This window comes from Cryptomeria japonica, chromosome 2, assembly GCF_030272615.1.
Source record: "Cryptomeria japonica chromosome 2, Sugi_1.0, whole genome shotgun sequence".
Taxonomy (NCBI): Eukaryota; Viridiplantae; Streptophyta; class Pinopsida; order Cupressales; family Cupressaceae; genus Cryptomeria; species Cryptomeria japonica.
In genome coordinates this window covers 27,318,635-27,339,119 of record NC_081406.1, presented here as the reverse complement: position 1 = coordinate 27,339,119, position 20,485 = coordinate 27,318,635, and the positions used below count along the sequence as shown (strand labels likewise).

Here is a 20,485-nt window from a genome sequence, read left to right as displayed (position 1 = left end):
CCCTTTTAAGTGTAATTTCTGCACTCCCAACATCTTGCCAAAGCTTATTGCTGCTAAAGCCGCTGATGTTTCAGCCACATTGTTTGTCCCCACCTCCAATTTCTTTTCCCCCAAAGCCAAAATGTTGCCATTTCAATCTCAAACAATGAATCCTGCTCTTGACGGACCAGGATTTCCTCTCGATGCTCCATCAAAATTAATCTTCCACCATCCCTCCAACGGTTTATCCCAAACGACATCTACAGATATGCAAGGAGTTGAATTAACCCAACCATGCCCCTTAACGGGCCTTGATCAATAGTATTATTATTGAAAATATTTGGTTGAAGAACTTTTAAGTTTTAGAGCGATGATAAAATCTTATGCTGACATCTTCAAGTCCCTAATATTTAGAAATTAGCTGAATTGATATTTAATTGGTTGAAGTCTCATTTAGGATTTACTATTTTTTCTGGTGAGAGATGCATACAGGAATTATATTTGCTCTCTTGAATATTAAATTTGTTTTTCCATAGCTCAGCTGGATAGCTTGCGTTGAAGTTTTAATCTAGGATAAAATTCTATAAAGGTTATCCAAAACATCTTTTGTAAATGTCTTCTCACGAAGGTTTTTCCACTAAATTGCTTTGCTTTTAGGTGGTTTTCAAACACACAATTAATTTAGTCTAAAGTTGTTTGCATGTTGCAATTGTAAGATTGAGTCATGCACAGAGGTCATTGTAAGGTACCGATATATTAGGAGTTGGTCTATTATTTCTTTCAAATTCCATACCTATTAGCAATGCATGTGCAACCGTATTATTTTATTTCAGTGTAGAAACAAGTTCCTAGGGATTATCATTTCTTTCAAATTCCATACTCATTAGGAATGCACGTGCAACCTTATTATTTTATTTCAGTGTAGAAACAAGTTCTAGGGATTGACTAGATGCAGGACATATCAATTTTGAATCTATAGTGTTCTTGGAGGATGGATTTTGATTGAACTTATAAGATCAAGGTTTTAGGTTTTGCAAGCACGGATCAAATTCATACCAAGGATGATGCAGGACATATTAATTTTGAATCTATAGTGTTCTTGAAGGATGGATTTTGATTGAAGTGATAAGAACAAGGTTTTAGGTTTTGCAAGTACAGATCAAATTCATACTGAGGATGATCTAGATCATCCTAGGGAAGAAATGGGACATGTTTGCAGGTTTCAAACCTAACTAGTTTTTCGGTTTTGGCAAAATTGCCAATTTCCATAGGCAAGGAACTCATAAAATATAGCGGTAAACTCTGTAAAAGGCAACCAGGGGGTGAACACACATTCACCCCCTAACGGAACCAATGAATTTGCTTTAGATCAGACAAAGGGTTGGAATGATTGAATATGTCTCACACTTCTACAACATATACTTGCTCCAAATTGAGATGAAGAAATGGTGGATTTGATTTCAGTTTATAGATTTTTGATAAGATAGATGAATGATTAGGATTTGATCTTGGGTCATGAGTTTACCCCCATTGATGGTGGAATGGATGTGGTGAAGTGGCAGCGATTATGTATTTTCAGGGAGGTAATTAGGTACTTAATTAAGTGAGTAGTTATTTATTTAATAATTTTGATTAATGAGTTAACCATGTTGATTGATGAGTTAATTGATTTGATTGAATTTTTATTATTTAAGTAAATTTATTGATTTGCTAGTTATGTTGATTGATGAGTTAAGTATGTGTTGTGACCATTTCACACATCGCCCCATTAAAATGGGGACCCCCTCTTTTTGCTTTTGTTTTGCCTGTTCTTCTCTCTACTTTTTAGGGTTTTGAGTAAGTGAGTGAGTCGTCTGGACTAGGGTTAAGCCTTAGGAGTTTCCTTTTGACATTTTCAAACCAAAGTCCAGTCAAATTTTGAAAGATTATTAAGCCTCCTCCCGAAGGTTGCAATTTTGAAATAGGATGAGCCTACCAGGAAGTCAAAAATGTCTCGGGATGGGTCCAGTCAAGATTTTGAGGGCAAATTCAAGTTAGGTCTAAAGTGTTAGCATTTTAATGATTAAATTATACATTTTGTCTGGGCAAACTTTAACCAAATTTCGGAAACAAGGTAACCGATTCCTGGACTTGAAGACGACCTAACCTTGCATGATGAAGTGATCTGAAGACCTAAATTTTTGATATTTTGGCTTATAAGGGCAAAATCACTCCTGTCCCTCTCTCAGGGACCAGGGCGAAAGTGATATTTGGTGCATCTTGGTTATTGACTTGTTTTAATTGTTTTGTGCAGGGTCGCCAGGGGATACAATTGGACGTAAATTGAAGATTTTGAAGATTTTGAAGACTCAAAAATGACAAGTTTTTAAAGTTTAAGACCAAATCGCTCTTGTCCTTCACTGAAGGACCAAGGCGAAATGGCTTACTTAGATCGTTTTGGGCCTCATTTGATCGAACTGAAGCATCAAGGACGCAATGAAGGATGAAATGAGCATGAAGGAGTATCCAGACTTAGTCGTTGGCAATGAAAGATTGAACTTTTGGCCTAGCAAGACAAGTTCGCTCCTGTCCCCCACCCAGGGACCAGAGCGATTTTCTTCAAACACACCTTCTTGGACATTTTTTGGATTTGGGCTCTTGTTCATAGCTTGCAAAATGATGGTATCTTCCCCAGCAAAGGAAATTTGAGATGAAAATTGTAAAGATTTGACCTTGAGGACCAAAGGTGCTCCTGTCCCTCACTGAAGGACCGGAGCTTGATTTTCAAAGTTGCACTGTTCTTGCAGGATCAAGACAATTTTATGATTGGAAGAGATCAAGGAGGGCATGTTTTGTCCATTGAATATAATTTGAGTAGTCGACAAGCAAGGAAATATACTAAGATGACAAAATCACTCCTGTCCCTTGCTGAAGGTCCAAAGCGATTTTCTAAAAAAGTGCAATTTTCTTGCAAGGACGAAGCAAGTTTTGTGATTGAAACGAATGAAAGAAGGCATTTTTAGCCCGTTGAAGATAGTGTGGAAGCCTAACAAAGGACGGATAAGCTTGGATTTGCAAAATCGCTCCTGTCCCTCACTGAAGGACCGGAGCTTGAATTCCAAGTTTGCCTCATCCTTGCAAGATTTAAGTGATTTCGCGATTTGAGGAGGACAAGAGAAGTATGTTTTATTCGTTGAATATAACTTGAGTGGCTTATGAAGGAGAAAATCAACCCAAGTTGCAATAGGCGCTCCTGTCCCTCACCCAGGGACCAGAGCGATTTTTAAAGGAAGCTCCTGTCCCTCACCCAGGGACTAGAGCGATTTTCTCAAGAGACAAGTTTTTGGCAAAGGAAAAGCAAGTTTTACGTTTGAGATGAGTAAAGGAAGGCATAATCGCTCCATTGAAGATAATTTTGAAAGATTGCAAAACACAAGTGGAGCCTATAATGGCCAAGGCGCTCCTGTCCCTCACCCAGGGACGAGGGCGAAAAATGCATTATCAAGTCTTCCCTTCCAAATTTGGTCGAATCCAGGCCAAGGCACATGATGGCGATGATATTTGGAATGCTTCAAAGAAGAACGAAGTTGTGAAAAACCACAAAACTTGATGAAATTGGCTAAGGCGCTCCTGTCCCTCACCAAGGGACCAGAGCGAAATCTTCAAGTATGCCTAATTTTAAAATGCCACTTTCGTTTCCAACACTCAAGATGGAGTAAGCAATGACGTTTTACGCCTTGAAGATAATTAGATATTGATATGATTAAGGATTTGTGCCATGGACTAAAGATCGCTCCTGTCCTTCACTGGAGGACCAGGGCGATTTCTATAGAATCAATCATTCCTTTCCAAAACCATGTCAAGGCGAGATTATGCAAAGTGAGAAATGTCTTTAGGAAGATAGTGAACAAGGAATTAACCTCAAGAATCGACAATTTTAAGCTCAAAAGCAAAAAATTGCTCCTGTCCTTCACTGAAGGACCAAGGCGAATATCCTTGGAAGAGCTCATTTTGTCTTAGAGAAACGAGTTAGGCGTGCATAGAACAAACAAGGAAGATCATTGATTGCCCTGCAACATGAATTGGCGATTGGAAAAGACAAGGACCAAGGACAAAAGGTGGGATCGCTCCTGTCCCTCACCAAGGGACTAGGGCAAAAATGTTTTAAGATACACTCCTTCCAAAGATGGAATAAATCAAACTCAAGATTCCAAGCGAAAAGGCCATTTTGGACGTCCAAGATAAGACTTTGAACGTAAAAAGCAAGAAATACAAAGCCAAAATGCATGGGCACTCCTGTCCCTCACCCAGGGACTAGAGCGATGTTGTTGATGTCCCTTATTCCTCCCTTGCTTAGGCGCCAATATTTTTCAAATTGCATTAAATGCTAAATTCGCTAAAACTTTGAAATATTTTAATTAAATTGGCATTTAATAAGAACGCATGGGCATTTAATAATTAATTTAAGCCTTTAAAAAATCAAAATTTTTAATTGCAAAGGCATTTAAATTAATTATTATTAAATTAAATAAAGAAGAGAGCGCTTGGGGTATTATTTTAATGTTTTTTTGCAAGGTCGGCCTCCTCTTTTATTAAATTTTATTTATTTTTGCCTATTTTCCAAGTTGGCCTATATGGGCAATTGCAATAGTGAGCGCCTATATAAGGGAGGTATTTTGAAGCATTTTAATCCATCATTCAATCATTTATTTAAATGCAATTTGGAGAAGCAATAGAAGTGCGAATTTTGATCCAAGAAGAAGTGCGAATTTTGATCCAAGGAGTGCGAACTTTGTTGGAGGTGGAGCGAGTTTTCCTCAAGGCGTTGAAGACCCAAAGGGTGGTGAAGTTGATGAAGGAGGCGCATTTGCTAGAGGACTTCGATCTTCATTTTGCCTAGCGAATTTCTTAATTTTTGCATCGTTTTTTAGAGCTAGTTCTCAAAGAGAGGTATGGCAAGATCTCCCTCGTTCAAATTTTGAAATTTTGAATTTCCAATTGCATAGTCATATTTAGGAAATGATAATTCAAAGACTTATCATGAAGTTTCCTAAATTTAAAACTTAAATCCAGTCTATATTTCTACGTTCCAAGGTATATTGCTCATTATGAAATGTTGTGTAGGTGTCAAGATGGCGACCCCAAAGGCAGGGGCATCCACCAGTCGTCCAGCCCTCATGAAGGAAGATCAAAGGAATGAAGAAATGGAGACCAAGATCGTGTCAAAATGGAGTAACATTGGAGATACCAACCTGGGAAACTTCAGTGTGAAGAAGTTTCGAGAGGTCCCTTATATTGGAAAGCCATCACCTGTCGCAAGGAGAATAATTGAAAGTGGCATTATCAAGGCGGCCGGCTTCCCTCCAGCAATCCAGTGCCATGAGCTGATGATCGAGTGTGCCCGCCATTACGACCCACAGTCAAGATCGATCGTGTCCAAGGAAGGAAACACTTTGGCTTATCTTTCAGAAGAGGCTATCAGTGAAGCTCTCCATCTACCAGAACATAAAGATATGATTTACAAAAGCTTGGAAGGAGCTAGATCCATGTACGAAGATGATCCAGACACTTGCTTGAGCATCATCAACAAGAATTGGTTACTCAAAAGTCGTCCTCGCCTGAGCAAGATTCCCAACACACCACATAGGATCGACTTCCAGGAGGAGTACAGAGATTTGATAACCTTACTCAATCGAGTTACAGGGGCTCCTCAAGCCTTCTATTTTGAGAAGTGGATGTTCTTCTTCATCCAAGTGATAGTTCAAGGAAAAAGAACAATTCATTGGGCTAGAATTATTAGCCATTGCTTGGACGTGCAGTTAAGAAGACTGAAGGCTACCAAGTCCTTCCACATGAGCTCATACATCGTGTATGCCTTAATCAGGAGTTTTGAATATGCAGGACTACCTCACAGAGGAGTGATTGGAAGAGGACCTGGAGAAGTCAGAGTTTGTGACTCTTATGTTCATTTGCATCATCCACCAGGAAGTAACTACAAGTTAGTCAATGATACCTTCACAATGAACATCACCAGGACACTGCAAGGCGGGATTCACAATCGGCTATCTCAAGAGGCACAAGAGCTTGTAAAGAGGTATGGTGCTTGGTTTATCCAATTCCAGAAGTTTACATATATTAGAGTTCATGGGTGTCCTTCACCTCCCTATATGTTGCCGAGATATCCGACAGACAGGATAGTACTACTTGAGGTGACTAGGTAGTTGGCAGCGTATGCAAAGGCATTCAGACATAGGCATGGAAATGGAATTCCTGTACCTATCATACTAGGAAATTTAGTAGAGGTATGTCTTAATGCTCCAGCTTTAGATGATGCAGAAAGAGAGTTGGCCTTATATTCATTTTCATTCTTTTCATTGAGGGAGAATTTTGATCCTTATGGGTATATAGAGGAGACAGTTGGTAGAAAGTACAAGCATGAATGTCAGGTAGAGGACTTTTGGATGAATCTCTTAGATGATTTAGAAGTGAAAAGAAAGATGCATTCCAGATTGCCTTTGGATTTCATCAGGAAATGCAAAGTTTACAGAGTGGCCGATCAAGCTCAGGACAGTGGCAGGCACCTCCAGTCATCCTATGATAGAGAGGACAAGGCAGTAAAGATAGATTGGAATGAACCTGAGGTTGTGGACTTAAAAGCTTTGATGGCCCCAGTTTTGTCCTGTACTCGCAGATGGGTTGATGTGCAACATCAAAAGTTGAGAGAGCAGAACATACCTATGACTTTTACTTTGGAGGAAAGATCGGCAGAAGGAGGAGCAAGCACAAGGGAAGTCCATCCTCATCCTAGAAGCACAAGTGAAGGCAATCCTCACCCCAGAAGCGTAAGTGAAGGCAATCTTCATCCTAGAGGTGCGAAGAGGAAGGAAAGACCTGAGAAAAGAGAATCTTCCAAGAAGAAGCAAGAGGCCAATCGAGATCGCTCATCCGGCACATCTTCTCGACAAGAGAAGAGGACACTTGAAGTGGAGGAATCTATGGAATCAATGGTTCAGAATGATAAACATGAAGAAGGACAGGCATCTCAACGTTCATCAAGTCAATCTCCCCAAGTCAATGAGCTACATGAAGACAAGAATGATGATGAAGCGACATCTCCTCTCCGGAAAGAAGAGCCATTACCTAAAGAAATACAAGTTAGAGAGACAAGGTCCGCCATTCCAGATTGGTTGAAGGAGAGACTAACAAGGGTGATTGTGATCGAAGACGAAGACAATGTGATTGATTTAGATAGCCTTGTTGGAAATTCTCAGGGAGTAACAGAAAAGAAGAAGGCCACCAAAATGTCCAAGATGATCAGAGATGAGACAGGGTCCAGGAAGTTGCAGATAGCTACACCGGCAGTGGACAAGTACGAGGGTGAAATCCTTGCAGAAGAATATGATGTAGAAACTGTTGAGCTTGGTCCACTCACCACTGAGCAGGCAATGGATGAGGCAACTGATTCATTTGAGACACTTAAAGATAAACTTAAGGAAGAAATGGAAAAGAATAGAAAACTTGAGAGAGAGGTCGGTGCTTGGAGAGGCTACTTTAGCCACCTCAGTCAGCCTTTGGGACGTCAGGATCCAGCAGTATCTCCTGTGCAAGCACTTCCCCTTGAATCAGTTGGTGAGGCAGAGAGAGTTAAGAGCTTGGTCCAGCTTAGGAGCTCTTGGATTAACAAATCCCATACAGTTGCCGTTGAGTTTGCAACAAGAATGATGCAGACCATTCATCGGGCTATCCAGGTCCTTGAGATCATCCACAACTTAATGATAACAGTAGCCGCCTTTGCTCATACTAAAGATGTTATCATTCCTGTTCTTCAAGTAATCAGGCAAACACCAAGGAAGACCTTAGCACAAGAAAAGATAATGGATGGAGGAGCTCATAATTTACTCCAGTGGTTTACTTTACTCCAGATGAAGGAAGTTCTTTTCGAGGACACCAGCGCCAAATGCAATCAAGTGGAGGAGGTCATCCATCCAATCCAGGACAAGGTGTTTGGGGTGTTATGTACTATTCTTGGCAGAAGAATCGAAGTTGAGACAGATGTGGATCTTCAAGAGTTGGAAGAAAGGGTCAAGGTCATCTTTTGCAAAGATGAGAATGTTATTACAGATGAGCAAAGAGATCAAATGTTTGCTACTATGCTCTTGATTGAGAAAATCAAGGAACTCGAACCTGAATGGGACACAGCTCTTCTCAAGGCCTTTGATCAGATTATTCACTTGGAGGAACGAATGAGGAATCTTCTCGAGATTCCTATTGCTGAGATTGAAGGAATCGTGTCCAGATTCATTGCATATGCTAAAAAGGAGCATTGGAAAGGGAATAAGGTTTTAGAAGAGAGGTTGTTATAGATGACATGGCACCTTAATTATCATTGGTTTATGTTTCCTAGATTTTTGTGCCAAATTAAATATTTGGCTATGCACTTAATATTGTTCAATAAAAGGGGAACTTTTGTAATAAAACCCTAATTAGGGTTTAGGTGTCAGAATCTCAGCTGTTGATCTTCTTTTGATCTGGGCCGTTCATTGTAATTGAGGATGCTATATATACCCTCATTCATTTTCATTTTGTCATTAGAAATAGTTAGCAATAAGAAATAGTTAGAAGATTAGAGCTTTTGGAGAGAAGAAAGTTATTTTGTAGCAAGATTGAGTTTTGAAGAAAGAATTTCAAGCAATTGTTGTCTATTTTGGCTTTGAGATCAATAAAATATTGAAGTTATGGTGTTTTATTGCAATTCTTGTGGCTATCTTCATGGTTGTTTGCTTTCTTGAATCATTCTCAGTCAAAGTAGTATTTACGTTTGAAGGACTAAGTGTTGGGCTTGATTTTGGTGAGATTCGCGTTCCAAACCACTAGCTTCTTACTGATTGTATGAACGCCTTGTGTGGTCAACTGGAGAGACTTGAATTACTTAAACCTTCAATCGTCATTGAGCTTTGGATATGTGCCTTTGTGATAGTGTCTATGATCCTTGATGAATTGAAAAATCATTTGTTACCTTAGAAGATCACATCAATTTCAGTTGAGTTGTTATTTCTTGGCAATATTGAAATTGGTAGGATCTTACCAAGTCTAGCCTACATTGGGTCATTCTTAGGATTAGATTAGAATTTATCTCTCGCAACCCCTACCTTTTGATCTTTTTGAGAACTTGTTAGTTTAGGGAAATCTTATTCCTACAGCTCGGAGGACGTAAGGCCCCTTGATGAAACAGCATTCACAACGACCACTGGTGCTTATCCACACGTAGAGACCCTACATAAAAGAACATTGGAGTCACCTTGATTGATCCTTTTTTGTGACATCTTCAGCAATCAGAGGCTTTATTCAAGAGAGGGTAAGGTACCCTTGGGTATTTTATTCTGTGTATGATTGTGTACAAAATACACGTCAACAGTATGGGGTGTAAATCATGATTTTTATTAAATTATTTGTAGATAATAGATTTATTTGGATTTATATTTGAGTAATATTTGGGAAACTGATTTATTTAAATTAATTAAATAATAAAATATTATTTAATTAATTCGATTTGATTTTGATAAAGTGGATTAGTCAAGATGAATTGTTTTATAGAGTGGATGAATAATTATGTTGTTAGGTGTCGAGATGGGGGCAGTGGTATGGAGATGAGCATATGTGTGAGATTTGAGTGTATATTTTGCTCCTCTTTGGATGGTGTTCTGATTGCAAGTGTTAAAGATTGATTGATTTGATTGATTGATTGGGATTGATTTGATTGATTGATTGGGATTGATTTGTTGGCAATATGAAGGAATTGATTATGTGTTGCATTGATGTTTTGTTATTGATGTCAACACTAGCTATTATGGTTGGTTACCGGCAGACAGATTTTGGTTACTAGTAGAAGAACTAGTGTTACCGATAGAAGGGATTATCAGCTGGATACTATCGACATGTTTGGATCAATGGAATATGTTTGGTTTGATGTTTCTGGAGTATGTTTTGGTCAGTTGGTATTGACTTGATGATCGGATGCCATCATACACTCTAGTAAGCCTATACCGGTAAGGGTTTAAGGTTTTACCGACAAAGCTTTTTACTTAGAATCTTTGACAGGATGCATAAGTGGTGTTGGTGGGGCTTCTAGATGGAATTCAGGATGCAGAAGGTGATCCTTGATCGTGCCTCGACTGATTGGAGACATCACTTTGGCGTGGTGAATCTATTTAGGTCTGGTACCTATCTAGGTTATGGACCGGTATCATGTTACCTGTTCTCTACACGTTACCAAGATGATTTATGGATTGGTTAATGTTGTTTTGGTCTAAAGCCAACATGGCATATCATTGTAATATGGATGCATGTAATGATCTTATTGTAATATCTTTTAGGTGGCCGACCTAATTGGTTTAGGCCTTAGGGTTTGTATAAATTGATGTAAGATCTTACTGTAGATCATGGTTGTGGTCGTGGAATGAAATATCATATGCGAAGGAGATTTGGTCGATCATAGGTGATCGAATTGGGTTTATGTAAGAGGTCAAAGGCCTCCGGTATCGAGCTTAATCGAGACTGTAATTAGGCATGGTAGATGCTATCACCGGCAATTCATTCTTCTGGATTGTTGTTCAATTATATTGAGGTGGTTATAACCTCTTTGTAGTCAGTGAGACTCCTTTGTAATGAGCGGTACGCTCTAGGCAGTGTGCCTTCCTGCATGTGCATGCCTCTAATTGTATCACATACTTTCTACAGAAGTATTATCTGACTGTGGGTAGGCTTCCCATCGTGGTTTTTCCCTTTGTCGGGTTTTCCACGTACAAATCATGGTGTTATGTGGTATGGTTGCATTGTGTTAATTCTCTGTTTCATTCTTAAGTTTTATTGCTTACCGGTATCTGTTTCTGCGATTCCTGTATTCAATGTTTATGTGCTCCGGTTAAAGGTTATAAAGTGGTTTGATTAATATAATCTGTTGACACCTGATTCACCTCCTCCTCTCAGTTGTCCACCGGTTATTCTAACATGATTAAGATTGGAAATGAAGGTTAAAAAAAAGTAGATACAAACAGTTGGTGGTATGACATTAGTGATAGCTGATGCCTGGAGTGTTCAAAGATTAAGGATTGATTGGGATTGATTAAGATTGGAATTGAAGGATGTTTTGATGCTTGGTTAGCTTTCAAAATTGGAATTGGATGGATTTGCACATGGATTGGATGATGGGATGTATCCCTCAAGAGGACGGGTAGGTTTTAAGAATACAAGTGTGCTCTTGAATAGGATGAAACTATTATTAGTGAAGGATTGAATAACTGCGAATTTGAGTGATAGAGGAAGAATTTGAAAATGACATAGAAAGGAAGTTGAAGGATGAATGTTAAAGAGAAATGGATGAAGATGGAAAGGATACATGATGGGATTGGTGAATGAGATGAAAATTTGAAATTATGATGGGTGGGGTAATTGATATGAATGAATTGGGCGGGGATGATGGATTTATTAGATGATTATAAATTTGTGAAGATTATAGCTTATGATGATAGAAATGGAAATGAAGTAGTATGAAGAAATTCCAATGTGTTTGAACGACATTTTTCGTTTTGTGTAAACATTACACATCATGATATAACAAATTGTGATGATGATGCACTTTATCCGTAGAGGACTGACTTGAAAAAATAAATCAAAAGATAAAATAAAAGAAATACACACAAATGCATGAAAAACAACAATAAACATAAAATCAAAGAAAAGACTCATGCCCCAAGGATCATAACCTCAAGAGACAACATAGTCTACATAACTATGGTGTCCTTGGGGAAGTATGTTGTGGGAGCTGAACCAACCATGATAAAAGTAACAGGACCATCATAACCTCAAGAGACAACATAGTCTACATAACCTCAAGAGGCAACATAGTCTTACATAACTATGGTGTCCTTGTGGAAGTATGTTGTGGGAACTAAACCAACCATGATAAAAGTAACACAACCAAATTGCCTCTTGCTTCCTATGTTTGTAAGATCATGATAGTGATAGTGAAAGGTGGGGTCATCCAAATAATTGTAATATAAGATGGCTCGGGGAGAAAAAGAAGACAAGTGGAGGTGGATGGCTAATGGTGGGTCAAAGCCCACAAAGAGAGGAAAGAAGAGGAGGAACATTTTAGGGAGAAGATTGGCCCATGGTAATCAAAGGTCCATGAGATTGCAACTCTTGGACTACCAAGAATGGTAGTGGAGGAGTGGAGGATGTTGGTTTCAGCTAAGTGCTTGGAGGTTAAGGAGTTATGTTTTGTAGATTTTGAGGCTTTGAATGGCCTTGAACAATAGGGTGAGCAAAGACTTTGCCACAATGAACAAGTGCCTAAGCCTAAAGGCACTTAATTTTTTGCCCAAATATCTGGATTGAGAGGGAGAGTGGGAATTGATAGATTGAGTTGTGATTGAGAGGGAAACACTTGTTCGAGCAAGGAAAGACCTTGTTGTAATGGACAAGTGCCTAAGCCTTATTTTTTGCATAAAAAGAGCATTATTGATGAAGAGTGATAATTGATAGATTGAGGTTTGATCGAGAGGGAACACCTCTTCTGACATGAAGGTTATTTATCGATGATGCTTGATACATAATATGTTTACTGGTATCATGTATTTAAAGATATAATGGATACCAAGCATCCATCTATGTGTAGCAAGGACCTTGTTTGACAAAGGAGGATCATATCTTAATGGTTGATTGTTGTCTGCCTTGTCATAATTCGTGTTGGTTGTTGGTTATGCCATCAAGGACTCTTAAGATGGACTTTAGCAATGACAGAGGACTACCTTGACAAAGGAGAGGTGAGACACTTGATGAGGGAGAGGGCCTTTAGCCACTTTATTAATTTTTGTTCAAATTCAAGCATCTAGTTTGCCCTCAACCAGTTGGATTGAGTGCAATCATCCGTATCAAAGAAGGGCCTGTAGCTACTCTATCAATTTTTTGTTCAAATATCAATCATCTAGTTTGCCCTCAACCAGTTGGATTGAGTGCAACCATCCATATCAAAGAATTGACTTGTATATTGCCCAAAGCAATAATAACAAACAAAAATCAAACATAAATGTTGGCCCTTGGAGTGTATCAGTTGGCTGGTTGAAGGCTCCGAGATGGTTTGATTGATGTAAAATTTCTTAATCTATTTTCTTAGAGTATTGCTGAAAAAAATAAATGGACATTTTTCTTTTGTGTATAGCAGTTGGCTGGAGATGCTTTAGTTGATATAGTTAACATAATATATTGTCTTAGGACAACTAACTAAAAAAAAATGCTGGCTTGTTTTGTATATCAATTAGCAAGTCCAAGAACCCAAGTACAGTATAGAAAACAAAAATAAACATAATTATAAACATTGGTCCTTGTTGTATATTAACTGGCCAGTGGCAAGGTTCTTGACACTTTCCAATGGCTCTACTTGTTGTGACGTTTTCACACATTGCCCCATTGCAAATGGGGATCCCCTCTTTTTGCCGAATAAACCAAGTCTTTTGTGGTCAGAGTCATCTCTCGACCCTAAGGAATGAGTTATAAGGTCTTGTTGGTCTGGATTCTGGCCTTTGGAGGTGATGAAATGCCTAAGTATGAAATGGATTATAAAGAGTATAGAGCCTTGACAGTTATCGTCAAGTCGAGAATTAGGGTTTTCAAAGTATTTTCAAACTGCATTGTGTTTATTGATTATCCTTTGAACTTTGCATTTTAATAACTTATGACTTGACTGATGTGAGAACAAGACTTTGGATGTTGAGAAGAGGACTTTGTTGAGTGGATGATATCATCGTTCAAGGAAGAGATTGCAATGATTGAACAAGGAACTCACTAGCAGAAGGATGAACTGATGCAAATTGACTAAGTATTGATGCATGAAGGAATGAAATTGAATAGCCAAAATTTGGCTAAGTATGCAAAAAATATTTCACAGAGGTGGATTTGCATTGAAGGAATGAAATTGAACAGCCAAAATTTGGATGGGAAAAATCCTTCACAAAGGTGGATTTGTGTCGAAGGAATGAAATTGAATAGCCAAAATTTGACCAAGTATGGGACCGCTCCTGCCTTCGGGGATGTGCCATATTCTACTTGAAAGAGGTGTCTAAGGTAGGGTTTTGATATGATTTCAATGTCTATATGCACCTAGGTTATTAGTTCCTTCTAAAAAGCATATAAGATCATCAACATCTTGCTGAATTACTAAAAACCCTAGGCATGAATGTAAACCCTGGACTTGCCTGTAATCTGAAAATTAATGTGATAAAAGAAGCATCTTATGACTGAAACCTCTTAAACATAATGAACCTGAAGCTGTACCAGCATCACATTAAGGTCTGATTTCAATGAAAATGATCAAGTAAAACCTGATTCAGACCTGCAAATAGGCTCTAAACTGGCTAGTAACTTCAAATTTGTCTCTAACTTGGCCAAAATTGCCCTTGTTGATGTGATTTTGATATCAAATGCTGATGTTTGTCTGATTACAGATGTAGAATCAGCTATCTTATTATTAAATTCACTGATTTGTGATGATGAATTCGCTGTTCTTGAATGCTAATTCGTTGAGCTGATAAGAGGTTTGCTGATTTTGGATGGAATTTGCCTTGCTTTGATGAAGTTCACTGTCCTTTGAATGACAGCCTTGCCAAAATCGCGGAGTGTTGAAGCTTGATCAAAATCGCTGTCACTTGATGAAGTAAGAAATCGCTGCATGAAATGATGAAATTGTGGATTGATCAAATGGAATGATCAATCCAATCTTTTATAGAAGGTGTAAAGAGGTGTCTTTTCAATACATTAGGCCGACTTTATGTTTCTATTAAATGTTTTGCACTTAAGTTTTTCAAGACAACGCCGACTTGCATCTTCTTTTAAAGTTAAATAAAACGTTCATCTTCTTCCTTAGGCAGGGTCTTTTAAGCATAAGCGCAAACATATCTTATCACTGATTTGGACAAGCTTAAAAAAGTTCGGACCTTGACATGAGCATTGACCAGGGGGGATCAGGCTTTTATTGGGTCACTGGCTGAGATGCCAAGGTAGATTGGACTTTTGGTGAGGCACTGACTGGGCACAAAGAAAGTCCAGACTTTTGGTACCCCATTGATTGGAAAAGTTTGGAGTTTCTTGGGGTCACTGATTGAGAAAGTTTAGACTTCTAGGGTGTCATCGACTGAGTCTCCAAACTTGATGATCTTTCATAATCTTCTTCTCTTGCTTAATGCCTTGGATTGATCTTCTTTTCATCATTTACTTGATCATTAACTTCAACATTTTCTTTCATCTTTGGGCGGGGGTTTTCACCTGGCACTGACTTGAGCTTCAAGTGAGGTCGTGGATTAGATAGGGCACTGACTGAGAAAGGTCAGGCTTTTAGTAGGGCACTGACTGTGGTCAAAATTAGCTAGCCTCACTTACTCAATCACTTCCACTTATCAAATATCAAACCTTGACTCTTAAAATGTTCATCTCACTCAACGAAAGCATTCTTATCTTAGATCGGACCTTGGAGAGGTCATTGACTGGGCAAGGGAGAGGTTGGACTTTGGAGGAGGCACTAACTGGAAAAGTTTGAACTTTTGAGGGGTCATTGATTGACAGCTAAGGCCAGGCGAGGTTTTGGGGGGTCACTGACTGTGACTTAACTTAGCCAAATGTTGAGCAGAAGCACCCACCTTGCCAACTCAAAGGGTACTTAGTCGTTACTAAAGCCTTCTTATGCAGTGTAAGACTTCATATTGCATCAATCATCTCAATCTTATGATAATCCCCATGCTTGCAATTTTTGTCTCTATGATCAAATGAAATGATCATCATATGCCGTTCATAGCCAAGTTGTTGAGGAGCAAATCCACTCAACTCCATCTCATCTAAAGGGTCGGACTATTGCCAATCCTAACTAAAACCTAAAACTAAAGCAAAAGAGAGGGTCCCCATTTGTGATAGGGCGATGTATGAAATGGTCACAACAATGACCACATTCAATGAACCCGACTTATCCAAGAGAGCTTCTAGAAGGTGCTGATGATATTTTATTATTGGTTTATATTCAAAAGAAGCACAAGTGTCCCTAAGTGTAATTTTCTTATTGGTCGATTTGGCCCCACTTTTTTGTGCCACAAGCTATTGCTAGTAAAACCCTAATTAGGGTTCCATCTTGTAATCTCGGCCCTTGATTTCAAATCAATCTTGGCCGTTCATTTGTGGGAGGAGATCTATAAAAGGCCTTGCCTTCTCATTTGTGATTCATAGTTAACTCATTAGAAGTGAAGAGCTTTTGCTCCTTAGAGTAGAAGTAAAGTAGGAGAAGGAGAAGACGTTGTAAGACTTAGGAGAAATAAAATTTGATTTCATTGAAGATATGGTGGATTCATGTTTATTTCAACCTGTTGTATGGCGTTCTTCCAATTTCTCAATTGTTAGATGAAGTACTTTGGTTTTAATGTAGAATGCAATGGTGTTTGATGAATTTCCATGGCTCATACTTTTTGGATCTTATTGATTATAAGTTGCAGTGTAAAGTTAGCCTGAGCCTTTTATATTGATGCTTAACTTCAATCATATTGAATGCGAATTGTTCATTATGATGGTGTTCATTATGATATGAATTTTTTTTGCATAACCCTTGAAACATTGCACCAGTTCTTGTGGAGTTGGAGTTGATCTCGGTGAAGCAGATTTTGGTTTATTTGGAATTCGTCCATTAGAGCACTATCCATTGATATCATTATCCGTAGGACTAGATTTAGATCCTTCTAACCCTTTCCCCTTCAATTTCAGTTCATTTCAGTTGTGTGATTGCAATATCTGATGAAGAAGTTCCAGCTAGCATTGCAGAACTGAAGAACTATTCAAACGTAAGTCCCTTTGTGTTACCAGCATATCACAATGGCCGTTGAGCTTATCCACACGTCAGGACCTGACAGAGAAGAACCTTGGAGTCACCTGTATGATCTTTCACAATCTTAAGCATACACGGGTTTTGCTTAAGAGAGGATAAGATACCTTGGTATTTTATTCTGTGTTGGTGTGGTAAACACTCATCAACACTACTCTTCTTTGTGAACCAGTTTTGTTATTAGATTGAGTTGGGACACTGATGACTATTCTTTGTGCTTGGACTTCCTTTCAGTTCCTTTCGAAATATGTTTGCATTATGTACAGTTGTACTATGTTTTACTATGGCATGGATGGTAATAATACTAACATCACTTGCTGTCATTCCATTCAAACTAGGGGAAATTAATCATGAATGCATTGCTCAGCTAACATGGCTATTTTATGTAGTTTATAAAACCTGTTTTTGATCCATAGTTTGGAAACATGTTACAATACCACAAAGTTGTACATTGTGGTGTGTGAGAATGGATGTGTTCTTCGTCCAATTATCTCCATATCAGCCTTTTGAGTTGAGTTTTCGGTGTTGAAACAATTTCCATTCAAGCCCATTACATTGAGTTGTCAATACTGAAACAATCTTCTTATTAGCCTGTTACAGTTGAGTTGTGGTTACAGAAATCTTCTTCAGTTTGAAGGTATTGCTGCCATTATATAAAGATAAATAAATACATTATCAATAGGATTAATATGCATGGGACTTTTGTTGTAATAGGGGCTTTAACATAGTGTCTTTTGGCAATTCATATTATTTGCAAACTTTGAATGCCTTTAAGCTGGAGAATCCTCCATATGTTGGGTAAACTTTAGCATGTTGTTCTAGCTTTCTTTCTTTAAATTCAGTTTTCATCAAGGCTCTGAAGTATTTTCATTTAACTTATAATATTGTTTTCACTTTTCTTGCAGGCAGTTTCATTGGGATATACTGGTTTTACGAGAATTGAAATTGAAACATGGCTACGATGTAGGTTACATTGTTTGCAAACCTGAAATCTACATTTCAAATCTATGAACCTGCAGTTTTTGACAACTGAACTCACAGTTTCAACATACTGTGGTATTTAATTTGTTGAAAATAAGAAGATGCGTCTTTATTTAACATCCTTGATGTCATTGTTACTTTTGATTGGATGGATAAAATGGCATCTATTTTGTATTTGTGTTGGTCTTAAGATTATCTTATAAGCTAGTGCCATTTGTGTGTGTGCTATGAATGACATCATCTGTATGATTGGTATGAAATTTTTTTTTTTCCTGTAAATATTTATGGAAGTCTTTTCAGTCTTTGAAATGTTTTTCATCCTGTCTTATAATTTGAAGTAAATCTATAATCCATCTAATGGTAAGTAGTTATCGGCAGATCTATGTCAATAAAAGCATATCTGGTTTTTTAATGGCTGTCGAGAATTATAGGGTGGGAAGAATTCATCTGTCGTCTGTTTGTTTTATTTACATGTTCAGCCTTTAAATTTCGGTTGCCAGAGCTCTTCTCGTTTTCTTATTTAGAAGGGAATGCTATCATTGGCATTATACTTATTTTATTTTTGATTGCTATTTTGTAGAAGATATCAAATGAGGGAGTTTTTCATGCTGCAGGATTTGTTTCTAAAGTTTACTGTAGTGGTCGCAAACCACCAGAACATCTGGTTCTTTAGGAATCTTTCTTTAGATCGCAATTATTGACCATAACATGTTTGGGTGATAAAAAATCCTACTTCCAACACACTAGCAACAAATATTTGGATGCACTAGTTATTTTCAATTAGCACCTCTGTTGAACAATAGTCACGACTCAAAAATATTAAGTCAACTTCTTCTCCAGTGCTGCTGTTGAATTTCCAAATTTTACCATTTCCATTCTAGATAGCTTTATGTCAAGTGATCCGATTCTGAAATTTCTTCTTACCACTTGTTTCGTTCTTTCTTCCTTGTATGCAGCTGTCTTAGCGTCAAGTTGGTCTTGGGCGTTTTTTAGACATATATTATGAACAATCTTTTCATTTCAGCACATCTCGTTAATCATTTGGAGCATATCCAATATCTATTCTTATATATTGAGCTTGCAGTTCATAATAGTTTTTTTGATATTACCTTCCTAAACTGGATTTATTGGATTTAGTGTATTGATTGTTAAAGAACAGAGGGTATAATGGATTTTCGTGCTGTAAGATCTTTGTTGGCAAAGCATTCTAGAGAATTTTATGGAAATTCTTTACTTCTTTTCTTCCTATATAATTTGCACAAGTGTGATATATGGCGATGGGCTAAGTAAATGGAGGCATTGCTTATGGCCTCAATTTGTAACCATTATGTGTAGGTGTTTCGTAATAGTGCATAGATAATTGTATTCCCGTAAGTATGATCACTTTTTGTCCTTCACTATTTCACTCCCTAGTAAACATCGATGCAAATTCATATTTTAACACACAAAAGGCTATCCAAGCGTACGCATAACTTGAAATCAACATGGTACGCATGTATTATCTTGTCTACAACTAAAATTGTAAGTTTCACCACATGATGCAAGCGGTTTAAAATAATGAGCTGGTTCCATTCCCATCGGCTTCAGGGCATCTATTGGTGTCAACGAAGAGACGTCGTAGGAGTCAAACTCAATGGAGGGCATGAGCATATGCCTATCTGTGTCACTTGACGTAGGATCAAGTTGACCATGTTTGGGCACAGCAAGTTTTAAGCAAATATGTGCAAGAATAATGTTTTTTTTGACTAGATAATCACTATTGACTCGGGCTACATAATGGGTTTTTTTACTAGATAATCACTATTGACTGGGGCTATGAATTGGAAGATAGTTTTGAAAGGGCCCCTAAACTTTGCATGGCCCCTAAGAAACAAATTATTAACTCATAACGAAGGGATAGCCAAAATGATAATCATGAGGTTTCAAGCAAAGCCTCAATAAAGAATTCTATGGAGTCAAACCTTGGCTTGTTTGGTACCTCCAAGCAAAGCCTCATCAAAGAACTCTATGGAGTCAAATCTTGGCTTGGTTGGTGAACTATCTTGCAATTTTTGAAGAAGAGCTAGGCACAAGCCAAGGGACATATTATAGGCTCAACATTTCGGGTCTTCTTCTTGTTAATGAGAGACTCCCGTGCATTCCCAATTGTAGTCTCCAAATGCTTCCTTTCGTCCCTCATAGTGGAGGGATTTTTACTCTATAAAGGATTAAGGTTCCATCTATTTTGTAAATTATATATGTCATATTGTATGGTTTCTAACATCCTTGAAAATTGTTTGGACTCACTTAGGGTGTATTGGGAAAACAATTTATAATATTTATTTTAATTGTTATTTAGAATACATTTGTAGGATGTGATGGGTGATAAAGGTGACTTGTGGACATAAATATTTAATTTGGTTTTTTCACATTTGGATGCCTGGAATGGGATGGTTAATGACAAATGAAGAAGCCTAATGAGTGATTGCTGGGCTTTTCCAAGTGGGTGCTTGGAAAGGAGGCAAACATGTCTTTTCTTATTTTGTCATATTGCATTTAATGTAATGTTTAATTCCAAGATTGATTGCCAAGTTAGAGGGAAAACAATGGAGTAAAAATTGGTGTCTTTTTGGTAAGCACACATTTATTGATAAG

At 38.0% G+C, this 20,485-nt stretch overlaps 1 protein-coding gene across 1 annotated transcript in view; it reads left to right on the top strand.

Annotated features, from left to right (window-relative positions):
* Positions 1 to 18,064, top strand: part of LOC131048519 (NADH dehydrogenase [ubiquinone] 1 beta subcomplex subunit 10-B) — a 34,387-nt gene extending 16,323 nt beyond the window's left edge. The window contains exon 2 of the mRNA XM_057982487.2: positions 17,776 to 18,064. The gene's annotated coding sequence lies outside the window, so the exon portion shown is untranslated. The remainder of the gene's footprint in view (positions 1 to 17,775) is intronic.
* The last annotated feature ends 2,421 nt before the right edge of the window (positions 18,065 to 20,485 follow it).